This window comes from Phocoena sinus, chromosome 12, assembly GCF_008692025.1.
Source record: "Phocoena sinus isolate mPhoSin1 chromosome 12, mPhoSin1.pri, whole genome shotgun sequence".
Classification (NCBI taxonomy): Eukaryota; Metazoa; Chordata; class Mammalia; order Artiodactyla; family Phocoenidae; genus Phocoena; species Phocoena sinus.
Genome location: NC_045774.1, coordinates 30,144,790 through 30,158,822, shown reverse-complemented (window position 1 = coordinate 30,158,822; position 14,033 = coordinate 30,144,790). Strand labels below are relative to the sequence as shown.

Genomic DNA, 14,033 nt, shown 5'->3' with positions numbered 1-14,033 from the left:
ATACTACACAAAGCAATCTACAGATTCAATGCAATCCCTATCAAACTACCAATGGCATTTTTCACAGAACTAGAACAAAAAATTTCACAATTTGTATGGAAGCATAAAAGACCTTGAATAGCCAAAGCAATCTTGAGAAAGAAAAACGGAGCTGGAGGAATCAGGCTCCCTGGCTTCAGACTATACTACAAAACTACAGTAATCAAGACAGTATTATACTGGCACAAAACCAGAAATATAGATCAATGGAACAGGATAGAAAGCCCAGAGATAAACCCACACACATATGGTCACCTTATCTTTGATAAAGGAGGCAAAAATATACATTGGAGAAAAGACATCCTCTTCAATAGGTGGTGCTGGGAAAACTGGACAGCTACATGTAAAAGAATGAAATTAGAACACTTCCTAACACCATACACAAAAATAAACTCAAAATTGATTAAAGACCTAAATGTAAGGCCAGACAGTATAAAACTCTTAGAGGAAAACATAGGCAGAATGCTCTATGACATAAATCACAGCAAGATCCTTTTTGACCCATCTTCTAGAGGAATGGAAATAAAAACAAAAATAAACAAACGGGACCTAATGAAACTTAAAAGCTTTTGCACAACAAAGGAAACCATAAACAAGACAAAAAGACAGCCTTCAGAATGGGAAAAAATATTTGCCAACGAAGCAACTGACAAAGGATTAATCTCCAAAATACACAAGGAGCTCATGCAGCTCAATATCAAAAAAACAAACGACCCAATCCAAAAATGGCAAAAGACCTACACAGACATTCCTCCAAAGAAGATATACAGGTTGCCAACAAACACATGAAAGAATGCTCAACATCACTAATCATTAGAGAAATGCAAATCAAAACTACAATGAGGTATCACCTCACACCGGTCAGAATGGCCATCATCAAAAAATCTACAAACAATAAATGCTGCAGAGGGTGTGGAGAAAAGGGAACTGTCTTGCACTCTTGGTGAGAATGTAAACTGATACAGTCACTATGGAGAACAGTATGGAGGTTCCTTAAAAAACTAAAAATAGAACTACCATATGACACAGCAATCCCACTATTGGGCATATATCCTGAGAAAACCATAATTCAAAAAGACACATGTACCACAATGTTCATTGCAGCACTCTTTACAATAGCCAGGACACAGAAGCAACCTAAGTGTCCATCAACAGATGAATGGATAAAGAAGATGTGGCACATATATACAATGGAATATTATTCAGCCAAAAAAGGAAATGAAATTGAGTTATTTGTAGTGAGGTGGATGGACCTAGAGTCTGTCATACAGAATGAAGTAAGGCAGAAAGAGAAAAACAAATACCGTATGCTAACACATATATATGGAATCTATAAAAAAAGGGTTCTGATGAACCTAGCGGCAGGACAGGGATAAAGATGCAGATGTAGAGAATGGACTTGAGGATATGGGGAGGAGGAAGTGTAAGCTGGGATGAAGTGAGAGAGTGGCATGGACATATATACACTACCAAATGTAAAATAGATAGCTAGTGGGAAGTAGCTGCATAGCACAGGGAGATCAGCTTGGTGCTTTGTGACCCTCTAGAAGGGTGGAATAGGGAGGGAGGGGGTATTGGGATATACGTATACATAGAGCTGATTCACTATGTTATACAGCAGAAACTAACACAACATAGTAAAGCAATTATACTCCAATCAGGATGTTAAAAAAAAAATTACCACAGACTTCCCTGGCGGTCCAGTGGTTAAGACTTTGCTTTCCAATGCAGGGGGTGAGGCTCTATCCTTGGTCGGGGAGCTAAGATCCCACATGCCTTATGGCCAAAAAACCAGAACATAAAACAGGAGCTGAATTGTAACAAATTTAATAAAGACTTTAAAAAATGGTCCATATCAAAAAAAAAAATCTAAAATAATAAAAATAAACAAAAAAAGCATGAAATCATTGTACAAATCTTCCAGCCTCCCCAGCCCCAGGGAAAATATTTCTCAGAGCATCTTCAGGGCAACTGAGCCCCAGTTTTCTACTGGGGTTATTTGACTATTTGCAAACTTCACTGACTTTTCTCTCATCTCACGTCTCTGATTTTCTCATGTAAGTTTCCTGGCCTCACTTTCCCAAATAAACCAGCTGTACCCAAATCTGAGTCACAAGGTCTGCTTTTCAGGAAGTAAGCTGGAAATCAAAAAGACAATGCTGGGCTTCCCTGGTGGCGCAGTGGTTGAGAGTCCACCTGCCGATGCAGGGGACACGGGTTCATGCCCCGGTCCGGGAGGATCCCACGTGCCACGGAGCGGCTGGGCCCGTGAGTCATGGCTGCTGAGCCTGCGCGTCCGGAGGCTGGGCTCTGCAATGGGAGAGGCCACAACAGTGAGGGGCCCACGTACTGAAAAAAAAAAAAAGAATGCTGTAAACAACAAACACATTTAATGAGACGTAAATTAAAAAGAAATGTAAAAAAATAAAAAAGAAATTACCAGATGAAGGAAGTATCACTGATCAATTTATATATTCCCCTGCATCACAAGGTATTGATTCAAACAAACAGAGAAGTTATACAAATTTTATGAATCATCAATACATTTATCTCCATATGGTACTTTTTCTTCAAAGAGGGAACAGTTTGCTATGAACTGGTGAGCTTTTCGGTGTGTATGTATTAGCTGTGGCTGAACTGGCTGAACTGTCACGCCCAGAGGTCTCCTGGGGGAAAGGTCAGACCTTGTGATTTAGAATTGCTGAGCAGCACCTCTAGAAACATGGAGTATTCATAAAAATGGAAGTTAACCATACAATACCTATTAATTCTGTCTTTTGCTAGTTTTGAAATTATGAAAATAATAATGTTCATTCTATAAAATAAAAACAAACATTATAATATTTTTTCAAAGGAATATTAAAGTCTCTTATAGTTCCCATCACTTCTCGCCATCTTACCAAAGTCCTGCTTACTTATTTATTCTTCAGAGGTAGTTACTGTGAAGTTTGGGAGTCTAGTATCTTTCTAGAATTTTTCCAGCCTATGGAAATGTAAAAATATAACATTTTTTAACACGAATTAAAATATATATCCTATTTTGCTACTTGTTTTTTTTCCATTAAAGTATATTGTGGGACAAGTTTCTGTAGCTAGAATTTTCAGAAAATATAATTATGAAGAATCAATCAATGTACAAGGTACAGTAGCTCAAGTTGCTATGTTACGAGAGGATCAAATTATTTGCTCTCTGTAGGTCTATAGTGTGGTTAGGAAAAAAGCACAATGTTAGCGAATCAGAACAATTAAGAGCTGAATTGCCAGCTATGACTTTATGTGTGGTTTGGTAATGAAGACATGTGAGATATATCAGTTAGGCTTGATTGCCAAAAAGTTGTTTATATAAGAAGAGGCAGTTAAAATGCAAAGAATCAGGACAAGTAAAACAGAAGTGGTGGTGGGATGGTCCTAAATGTTGCAGCTTTTCACAAGCAGGAGCAAAGTCATAATAATAAGAATGGCAGAACTGAGCGAGGCATCTGGAAGGATAAATTAAGAAGACCGGTCTGGAGCTTCGCTGGTGGCGCAGTGGTTGAGAGTCCGCCTGCCGACGCAGGGCACACGGGTTCGTGCCCCGGTCCGGGAAGATCCCACATGCCGCGGTAGCGGCTGGGCCCGTGAGCCATGGCCGCTGAGGCTCTGCGCGTCCGGAGCCCGTGCTCTGCAACGGGAGAGGCCACAGCAGTGAGAGGCCCGCGTACCGCAAAAAGACTGGTCTGGAGGGAAGGCGATTGTTTGGGATTAGTGGGAAACCCATTGGATTAGTGGGAGAGTGGTAGTACATTTGACATGAAGGCAGATGAATTTAGAATTGAATTTAAATGTTTAAATAAAATACTTAAATAAAAAGAAAAATGAAGATATTATGTAATATGGCCAAGAAAGAATATCTTTCCTTTTCACACTTATCTAATAGATACCTCAGCTTTTTGAAATGCAAACACACATACACACACAGAGCCCTTCCTTTTCAAGCAGTTTCATAAGAAGAGTAATTTTTAACAGTATCTAATTTTGTAAGATGCATATTTCGGTAATTAATATTTAAATTTGAACTAGCATGATTTTATTATGTGATAATCGAGAAACTCAGCTATTGATTTGCATAAGAGTTAAACCCAGGGGACTAGATGTATGGATTTAGAAACTATTTCGGGTATGTGTTGAAGTATAATTTGTATCTATATTTTTTCTAATAAGATGGTTCATTCTGAACCACAATCAACTCACCACTTGTCACTCATTAACTACCGTTCATGGTAGTAGTTTTATTTTAAAAATATACAAATGGAATAAGGCATATGTTTGGTAATTTTCCAACATGAAACTTTTTCTGGCAAAATTATATATGTATATATATTTTTCCTTTGGCCCACAGGATTCCTGAACATTATGGCATCAAAGTATAATCATCGTTGTCTAAGATTCCAGCACTGCATAAGCAGTGTTAGCTGGTTTTGAAACTGACCGAACAGTTAGCAAGATTTGTTTACTTCTGCTTCTCAGATGAAGATCAAATGAACAAATTCCAAGTAAATGGTATAATAGAAGGAGACAAGAGAAAATGAGTAACAATATTCTGCTGCTGACCTTTCCTCCTGTATTAAGATGTGATGTTCAAGGATAAATATGATTTTCCCAAGGAAAGCAGCAGAATGTTACGGTGTTACAAATGTGTATTTTTATGCCCTTAAGCCTTGTATAATGTGGTTGATTATCTTCATAAGAGAAGACAGCACCACACTCTTCATAGGAGAAGACAGAACCTCTCCAGTCTTTATATAATAATAAAAGATGTTGGGTGTGTTTTGTTTATTCCCTTTCTAAGTACTATACAAATTTAAATACATGATTTGTTTAAAAAAATTCTGAAAGGATGAATTAAATCATTTTCAATAGGATGGAAACATCTTAAAGGCAGAAATTTGGAAAAAGCCAAAGATAGCCTCAATCTACACGTACTGCCCAATCTACCTCAGCCTTGTTTTTCAAAATCCAGCTTGTATTTTAGGATTTAAAAGTATTATACCTAAAACTTTCCTCTCTCCCTCTTTCCCATGTTTCTTCCTTTTTTTTTTTTTTTTTCAAGCTTTAAGCTGTTGAGAATTTGGTCTACAAATCTGGGGCAGTTTATGGGCACCATTTGTTTTGGTCTACTAATCTTTCCCAGGCTCTCCCTATTTTTAAGATACATTCTAATTTGGAGTCACATGGATCATTTATAAGGAAATGCCTTTTTGTAATCCACTTGCCCCTACATATATTTTTATTCGTAATATTTACACAGCTAATTTGACCAGAGGAGAAACTGCTCTTGGAACATGAGTGATTTCTGCACAGAGAACAAATTTAGTTCCAATCAAGATCTCCGTGATTAGGAACGGGTGTGCAGGGTAATTTGGAATTCAGGGCGGCTACCAATGCAGCAGACACATAGATTTTTAGAGGTGGTGGTGAACTGTTGAAAAGAAACTGGCTAAGATTTGAGCATCATTTGAAGTGGAAAAAGACAAATAGCTTGTTTTGGGGCTTCCTGCCATTTTCTTCCTTTGGTAACTGAAGATTTTTTTTTTTTTTCCTGTTTTGGGAAAAAGTGAGGCACTGAGGACTCTAATCATAAAAAAAAATTGTTCCTCTATAAGCAAGGGATATCTGTCCAGTACACCTCAGAAAAATCAGATATAGGAAATTATAGATGGACTCATTGCTAGGATTAGAGTAAGAGGAATAGAAGATTACAGTGTTCTCTAATCCAAAATGTTTGATACTGGGTTGTTTAGAATTGTTTTGGCTGCAAGTAATACAAACCTGACATAAACTGGTTTCAGATAAAAGAAAATGATACTATTCCATCCCAGAAATCCCAGAAGTAAGTGAGACTTCAGGTCTGGCTAGTTTAGTAACTTGGAGACGGCATTGGGACCAGAGTTCTTTGCACTGTCACACTCTGCCTGGGACCATCCAGGCTGTTTCCTCTCCTGGGTGTGAGAGAACAGCCAGGGGTAGTCAGAACTATCCCTTCCTGGGTCACTTCCAGTGGCAGAGAGACAAAAATAATCCTCTCTTTCAAACAGGGTAAGGATCTTTCCCTTCAGTCTGGCTACACTTTTGACTCCATAGGAACAGTCAGGAGAAAGTCACGTGCTCAGAGACTCAGAGTAGTTGAGATCTACCCTAGGAGCTGGGCTGAGTCTCAGCTCCTGTTTTGTTCATTGCAGTATTGAAATACTATCTGTTTGCTGCCATTTGTGGAAAATATTTTTGTGTGCCACAACTTAAATTTTATTCTTATTGGAGAGAATGAAGTTAGTACTGGGAAGTTAGTACTTTTACAGTATAGGATTGGGAACGGGGAACAAAAAATAAAAGTAATAGAACTATATGATATATAAATTGATTTGTGGGGTTCATCTGGGAAGCTAACCTCCTTTAAAAGTACCGCTCCTGTGGAATAATGCATTCTAAATTTAAAAAAAAATCAACTTCCAACTGAGTAGGCTGTGTTTATTCCCTATATTTAACACAGAGTCTGGCATGGGAATAGGTGATCAATAAATATATGTTGAAAACAAGTATGACTTTGGGAATACAACCCATTTTTAAATTAAGAATGGCTGTCTGTCTGGGGGGTTTCCCTGGTGGTGCAGTGGTTGAGAGTCCGCCTGCCGATGCAGGGGACACGGGTTTGTGCCCCGGTCCGGGAAGATCCCACATGCCGCGGAGCGGCTGGTCCCGTGAGCCATGGCCGCTGAGCCTGCGCGTCCGGAGCCTGGGCTCCGCAACGGGAGAGGGCCGCGTACCGCAAAAAAAAAAAAAAAAAAAAAAAGAATGGCTGTCTGCAACTCAACCCCTCTTTCAAGGAACTTTCATTGGGAGGTACGGCATATATAAGAAAGTATTAGTGATCAATAGAAGGAAGAGTATAATTAAACACTAAATCGAATACTACCAAGAACTCCAATTATACAGTGTAGCCATTAAGATCTAAGAGCAACAAGGGACAAAGATAGAAATTATTGGCAGAATATGTAGTTTTTGGAAGTTAAAGGAATGTTGGACCTGAAAAAAAATAAAAGGGACAATCAATATTTTATAGTATTTTAAAAACTATAACTTAATAAACTGAAATTTAGAAGAATTCTCACCCTATGTTTGGTAGTTAGGTTCTATAGCTACAGGTGTATGCTAAAAGTATCAATAATAATTTCTTAAATCAAACTGGTATTGTTAACATGTGGTCAAATATTTTTTCAGCCATGTGATTGCAATATGTGTTAGAATTTCATCAGCAATAATTTTAAGAAAAGTATTTTTCAGTTTGAAGAACTCACATCGTCAAGGACAATGTCCTAGATGTACTTTCTTTCTTTCTTTAGAGCATAGCAGGACCTCGTCATGTTGGAGTAGGTCATTGCCGTTGAGTAATGAATTGAGGAACCTAGGAAGCCTCTCTTGCCTCAAAATATCTCTTCTATTCTACTGTCTCCCTAGCACAATGTCACCACCAAATAGTCATTCCTTTGAGTCAGCCTATGTGCTCTTTGAAAAGCTAGTCATTCATCCCTTAATATAAAAATAGCCCTAATATATTCTTCCCTCTCTATAATTAAACCTGGTCACTGGGGGGATTCATTAACACATTACAGTTGATTGACACCTGCCATGAACTAGACATTATGTAAATCTCTTGGTTACAAAGATAGATGTAAGCAGTCTCTCTTTGCTTTTTTTTTAGAAGCCCATCATTTAGTTAAAAGGCAAGCTTCAACACTGTGATGTGATGGGAGGTGTTGCAGGGACAGCAGTGCTGATACACATACTAGGGAGGAAGCAGTGACTGTTTTGTGAGGATTTGGAAGTGTAGCATAAGGCAGATGGCGAAAAGAAGGCTCTGAGTTTTGGTGGGATGAAATTTCTAGGATAAGGAATAGGGACAGATGTGGCAAGATGAAGTAAAGATAGCACAGGTCGTATCTTAATTATTTAAAAATAATTTTATACGTGAAACCTTTTATTAAAATCATCTCTTAAATTGAGACATTCGTGTAACATTTGTTTTAAATTTAGAATCAAGATTGTAGTCAAACGGGGGCCGGTCCTCGCGGATGGCGGCGGCGGCGGTGATGACGGCGGCGGCCCGCTCCCTCTGCCGCTTCCGAGGCTGCCTGGCGGGCGCGCTGCTTGGGGACTGCGTGGGCGTGGGCGCCGTCGACGAGGCGCGCGACACCGCCGACCTGACTTCAGTCCCGCGTCAGGTCCAGGACCTGGAGCCGGACCCCGGCTCGTCGGGGAGCGCGCGGCCAGAAGCACTCTGCTACGCCGACGACACGGCCGGCCGTGGCCGGGGCGCTGGTGCAGTCTCTGCTGGCCAAGGGGACCTTCGACGAGGTGGACACGGCTCACAGGTTTGCTCAGGAGTACGAGAAAGACCCTGACGGGGTTATGGTGCTGGAGTGATCACCGTCTTCAGGAAGCTCCTGAGCCCCAAGTGCCGTGATGGCTTTGAGCCGTCCCGGCCCAGTTTAATGGCAAAGGCTCCAACTGCAACGGGGGCGCCATGCGGGGGGCCGGCATCTCCCCGGCCTATAACAGCGTCCAGGATGTGCAGAAGTCTGCCCGGCTCTCGGCCCAGCTGACACACGCCTCCTCCCTGGGTTACAAGGGTGCCATCCTGCAGGCCCTGGCTGTGCACCTGGCTTTGCAGGGTGAGTCGTCCAGTGAGCACTTCCTTGAACAACTCCTGGCCCGTATGGAGGAGCTGGACAGTGACACCCAAGAAGTGTCAGGTGCCAGGGAGTTGGGCATGGAGGAGCGTCGTACTCCAGCCGACTGAAGAAGATTGGGGAGCTTCTAGAGCAGAACGCAGTGACCAGAGAGGAGGTGGTGTCCAAGCTAGGGAATGGCATTGCTGCTTTTGAATCTGTGCCCACCACCATCTGTTGCTTCCTGTGCTGCATGGAGCCTGAGATGACCCCTGCATGACCCCGAGATCCCCTCTGCCTCCAAAGGACTCTCATCTATTCCATCTCACTTGGTGGGGACACAGACACCATTGCCACCATGGCTGGGGCCATTGCTGGCGCCTACTATGGCATGGAAGAGGTGCCAGAGAGCTGGCAGCAAAGCTGTGAGGGCTATGAGGAGACTGACGTCCTGGCCCAGAGCCTGCACCAGGTCTTCCAGAAGAGTCTGTGAGGGCCACAGTTGCTGGGGCTCCGCCATACCCAGCAGGACTAACTACAGCTCCGATTGGAAACCCTGGGCTCCCTGCCTTTGTCTTCCTGCAGTGTGGCCGGAGTGCACCCTTGGGGCTGGGGACTCCTTTGGGGAGGTCACTGAACAGTGAGGGAGGGACGGGTGCCTTCTGGTGCTGGGTTCCTGGCTTCTGCAGAGCCTCGGTGCTCCTGGCTCCTCTGTCAGACATAAGGGACCAGGGCCGGTTTTATTTTGGAGCAGTACTTGTGGCGTTTTCCTTTATTATCTAGGACATGGGATTTGGGGAGGTGGAAATGATCTGCAGCATCATTTCTCCTTGTTGGGATTTAACCAATTTGCCAGGAAGCCTGCCTTTGACTGCACAGGGCCCCTGAGTGCCAGGTTTATATGGATCAGGAGGTGGACACGTGAATCTAGCTGATCTAGATGCACACCTGGCCCTTGGCTGTCATGGGTCTTGTTAACAGCTTCCAGACGAAGTCACAGCGCAATAAACAGTTTTTTAAATCCCACCCCCCCAAAAAAAAGATTGTAGTCAATTAATAACCCTTGACAACAGAATGTGTTAAGAAAAATATTACAAGATATGTCTGAATATTGTGGTGATGTCACTCTTGTTCTCCTTCATCTCCCAAATACATAACAGATGAAGGTAAAGTGACGGACATGTACACAAATGATGGTAATAACTGTAGGAGTTGAAGTTACTCATGACTGACAAACCGTCAGAACATTCCTTGCTTTTTTTCCAAATAGTCCTCCTCAAGTCAGCAACAATTTCCTGTGCAAAATACCAGAACAATTTCTCCCAAGACTCAGGCTCACAGTCATCACCCAGACATTACTTCTAAATTATTGTAAATATTAATTTAGACCATAAGTTCTGATGGTAAGATACATGAATGTGTATGTTGATTGGTCAATAAACCTGATTCACAGCACTATCATCAATCATAGATTACATTTATGTGATTGTCAACCCATAAGAAACCACCATCCATGTCTGAAGGCTGAGCTGTAAGACTTACATCTCAAAGCACTTGCAGGGTTCCCAGTCCTCCCTTTAAGTATGAATCATGGGATCACAAGGTTTCTCAATCTTGGTACTTATTAACATTTTGAGCCAGATAATTTTTTAGGGGGGTGAAGGGGACTTCCCTCAGCAACTTCCCTCACCGCTACCCACTAGATGCCAGAAGACCACCCTCCCCCTGACCCCACCAAGTTGTGGCAACCAAAAATGTCTTCTGACATTGCCAAATATCGTCTGGGGGGCAGAATTGTTTCTGGCTGAGAACCACTGGGTTACATACCATACCAGTAGTCACTCTTCAGTAATGTAATTGATATTGTTTATAGATATATTTTATAGGGCCATAATGTGTTGAAAGGAAGTCTACATATGACTCATTGAGAAAGAATGGCAGACCAATCAGATCAACACCCATAGCCAATAATACATCAGAACTCACTTGACCACAGATGACGGTATATAACTCAATCAGGAGGCAGTGACGTGGGAGGTGAACCACGTGGTGTGATACAACAGATCTCTTTCTGTGTGTGACTTATTTTCTGCTTTTAAAAGTAACACGAGTCCATTTTTGAAAAAAAAATAACATATATAGGAGTATGGAGAAGAAAACAAAAATTAGCCCTATCATCGCCACCAGGAGACAACGGTTATTGTGGTAAATTATATATTTTTTCTAACGTTCACTGCTTTCCCATGTGATGTGCAGGGTCTTCTCTGAGAGAGATTATTCCTCTGGCCTCAGTGAAGCCAGTCTTGTCCCTAGGGCTTGCTTTGGCCGATGAAATATGAGCTACTTCTAGGTACAATCTTTAAAATCATCACATGGTTTCTCCTTGGCCCTTTTCTCTCTGCCACGAGAAAAACAAAGTACTAAAGAAGGGATGTTCTTTAAGAATAAATAGTAGGACAAAGAAGACACATGAAGGAGAGCTATACTGACTCTCTTTTGGCATGAAATTTAACCTTTGCTGTTTTAAAAAAAAATTTTTTTTTTAATGTGGACCTTTCTTTTAGTCTTTATTGAATTTGTTACAATATTGTTTCTGTTTTATGTTTTGGTTTTTTGGCTGTGAGGCATGTGGGATATTAGCTCCCTGACCAGTCATCGAACCTGCACCCCCTGCATTGGAAGGCTAAGTCTTAACCACTGGACCACCAGGGAAGTCCCACCTTTATTGTTACACCACTAAATTTTAGGATTATTTGTTACTGCAGCGTAACCTCATAAAATCTAACATGGTATATTTTATTCTAGTCTTCTTATATACATATGTGTGAATAATGAATAAAATATAAATATATTATTTAAAATATGTACATTTCTATACAAATATATATTTATAATTGGGGTAATTTTCACTTTACATGTTTCTTTGTGATTTTTTTTTCTTTTTGATAATTTTCAGGTATAATTATCCCTCTGTAACATGAATTTTGATAAATGCCTGGCATTCCATTGTACTAAGTCAACCCCCCCTACGTTATTATACTTTTACTTTATTTTCAATTAACACTCTTACATATAACATCCCCACACAGAAGTTTTTGGTGTAGCTCTGATTATTTTCTTAGGATAAGTCAAGGAAGTGACATTGCTGGGTAAAGAGGGTGAACATTGGGAAGGCTTTTAGTAGAGATCAGAGTTCCTTACCATGATTATCACACTCATGGACTCCATCCAGGGTGGATCAAGGTTATTTCTTCATGTCCTCAGCAACACTGAAGATTGACATAAAATTCAAGAAGAAGAACTTTGAAAATGTCCGGGAGTAAAATACTATCTTTGTTTCAGTTTCTTTTCCTGACTTGCTAGTGAAATGGTTTTTTTTTTTTTTTTTTTTGCATGTCATTTTAAATGCTCTGCCCCTTATTTTCAAGGTCAATAGGAAATAAGTTTATAAAACATGATTTTCCTACTCAAGTAGGATGACTAACATGGATAGGACCAAGGGTCAAAATCAATAATCCAATAACGAGCTCCAAGTAATTTGGAAAAATAAAATACAGTGGAAATGTCAGTATAGAAAAAAATTCATGTAAAGATGAATTTAAGTGAGCTTGAAAGGAATGAAAAGGCTGAGAAGCAATGCTATATGTCACTCATTCGTCCATTAATTCATTCAACAAGTAAGTGGCTAGAAAGAGCCAGGGATTATACAGATGTTGAGGACATGGTGTTGTGCAAGATAGACAGGCTTCCTGCCCTTACACAGCTTGCAGCCTAACGGCCAAAGACAAACAATGATACCACCAACAGCCATTCAACTTGATAGCACCCTGATAGGATAAAGTCAGAACCAAGAGATTGGGTGGCAGGAGTTCCAAGAATGCCAGACGCCATCTTCAAAACGTTCCTGCGAGAGAACATGCCTTTTAGCAAATGGCAGATTTAAGATTCGAATCCAAGTCTCCTTGATGCTCCAAGTCTGTACTCAGCCAAAGATTTGTACAGTATAAATTAGGAGGGCAGTATATAAGATATGTAGAAAGAGCAAATATGTTGACAAAACAATATCACCTTATATTTCAGGTCCATATATGTGTATCTCTAGTCTAGAAAGTAGCATGTGTCTTAGTTCGTTACTGATACTGCTTTGTTAACATTTCTCTCTGATGGTTCTCTGTCATGATCATCACTTCCTCAATGATTTCCCATATGGGACATTGGAAAGTTGAGTTCTTTGACAAAAATTATAATTACCATATGTTTACATGCACAAATATATTTATTTCGTCTTTATGATTAAATGTTAGTTACCAAATCAGAAATGGATTTTTATAACAGGGATGGCTGTTCAGGTTTGTAAAGCAAGTTAAACCTGACAGTAAGGCATGTGCTTTAAATTTCCTTGGTTTGAGGCACTGTTTACTCTGGTGGCAGCGCTGTACGTAAGTCAAGCTTTCTTGCTTTCCCCCATAAACTGTTACATGGTAGAATGATTTCGACCAACCCTGAAGGAAATATCTGAAAACAGCACATTTATTTTTGATTTAATACTGATGAATCATGCCTCAAAGTTCCTCATTAGACTGTGTGGAAAAGCTTTCAAAATCTGGGAGAACATCATAACCTGGGTCGCCAAAATTTAAACATTTTCTAGAGAGGAGACCATCATAATTTAAGTGTTACTTTGCAAAGTTGGCTCTTGTTTACCTAGCTCAGGGTCTCAATGTCTTCATTAGCTTATTTTAACTCTATCCTAAAGCAATGGTTCTCCAGATAATAAAAAATATATCTTTTTATCATTTGTCACATTTTACATTTTAATTGATGGTGTTGATTAGTCTCGATGTTTGAGTCTTGGCTAAGCAGAAAAGGCATGTTTTATATGTATATATTTGCTTTCTTTATTTGTGTGTGGCTGTATGAGATAGCTCCTCAGTTAAACACAAACTTAGACAAGAAGGATCCTTTGAAAGGTCAGATAACTTCTTGAACAAAATGAAGCCTTAATAGTTTTTCAAGCTCTTAGATAATTTTGGTGGGAGATGGGATTCTGCATGTCATTGTGGAAGGAATGATTTTCTTTTTATTGAAGTATACTTGATTTATAATGTTGTGTTCGTTTCTGGTATACAGTAAAGTGATCCATATATATATATATATATATGAACATATATATATTTTTTTCCAGGAATGACTTTTCTGCTTATATTTTCTAGACCCTGTTCTGTCCTTTAGTACCACTCTAGCTGGGTGCTTCCACTCATTTCCAGCCAGTGTCTCCACCAAACCAAGCAT

At 40.2% G+C, this 14,033-nt stretch overlaps 1 pseudogene; it reads left to right on the top strand.

Annotated features, from left to right (window-relative positions):
- Positions 1 to 11,317, top strand: part of LOC116763368 — a 106,037-nt pseudogene extending 94,720 nt beyond the window's left edge.
- The last annotated feature ends 2,716 nt before the right edge of the window (positions 11,318 to 14,033 follow it).